Genomic DNA, 1,107 nt, shown 5'->3' with positions numbered 1-1,107 from the left:
TACTGTACCCCAGTGTTATACAGAGACAGACCTGGCCCCACCGGTACTGTACCCCAGTCTTATACAGCGACAGACCTGTCACCACCGGTACTGTACCCCAGAGTTATACAGTGACACACCTGTCCCCACCAGTACTGTACCCCAGTGTTATACAGCAACAGACCTGTCCCCACTGGTACTGTACCCCAGTGTTATACAGTGACAGACCCTTCCCCACCGGTACTCTACACCCCAGTGTGTTATATTCTCTGGCTCCCTATGGAACTGCACCTTCATTCTCCTCTGGGAATCTTGCCTGGTTTCCTGCCGACTGGGATGGACACTGTACTCCTGATCCAATGTCCAACTTGATACGCTTGGCTGAGGTGCCAGAGAACTGGAGTGTGGCTAATGTGGTGACTCTGTTTAACAAAGGCTTTAAGGAGAAGCCTGGGAAATACAGACCTGTGAGCCCTGACTTCAGTTATGGGTAAATTGTTGGAGGTGATTGTAAAAGATAAGATTTATGGACATTTAAAGAGGCAAAAATTGACTAGGGATAGTCAGCATGGTTTCATGCGAGGAAAACAGTGTCTCACAAACTTTATTGAGTTTTTTGAGGAAGTTACCAAAAAGGTTGACGATGTCAGAGCAGTCGATGTTCATTTGGATTTTATTGAAGCCTTTGACAAGGTTCCGCATGGTAGATTAATTAGTAAAGTTAGGTCACATGGGATTCAGGTTGAGCTTGCCAATTGGATACATAATTGGCTTAATGTCAGGAGACAGAGAGTAATGGTGGAAGGTTGCTTTTGGGACTGGAGGCCTGTGACCGGCCATGTTCCACAGAGACTGGTTCTGGGGCCTCTTTTATTTGTAATATATATAAATGATTTGGATGAGAATATAGAAGGCATGATTCGTAAGTTTGGAGATGACACCAAGATTGGTGGTGTAGTGGACAGTGATGAAGGTTATCTAAGATTACAAAAAGATCTTGATCAATTGGGGTCAATGGGCTGATAAAAAATAATGCTCAGACCTTTGAGTATCGGAGTTGGAACATCATGTTGTACATAATGTGTGCAGTTTTAGTCACCATGCCAGAGGAAGGATATTACTAAACTG

General features: G+C 44.4%; 1 protein-coding gene across 1 annotated transcript in view; it reads right to left on the bottom strand.

The window, feature by feature from the left end:
- LOC125483087 (tau-tubulin kinase 1-like) overlaps nt 1-1,107 on the bottom strand; it is a 6,265-nt gene that overhangs the window by 2,956 nt on the left and 2,202 nt on the right. The gene's annotated exons all lie outside the window — the stretch shown is intronic.

This window comes from Rhincodon typus, chromosome 5 (genome assembly GCF_021869965.1).
Source record: "Rhincodon typus isolate 14 chromosome 5, sRhiTyp1.1, whole genome shotgun sequence".
NCBI lineage: Eukaryota > Metazoa > Chordata > Chondrichthyes > Orectolobiformes > Rhincodontidae > Rhincodon > Rhincodon typus.
The sequence above is the reverse complement of the archived record's forward strand: the minus strand, read 5'-3'. Positions and strand labels throughout refer to the sequence as shown.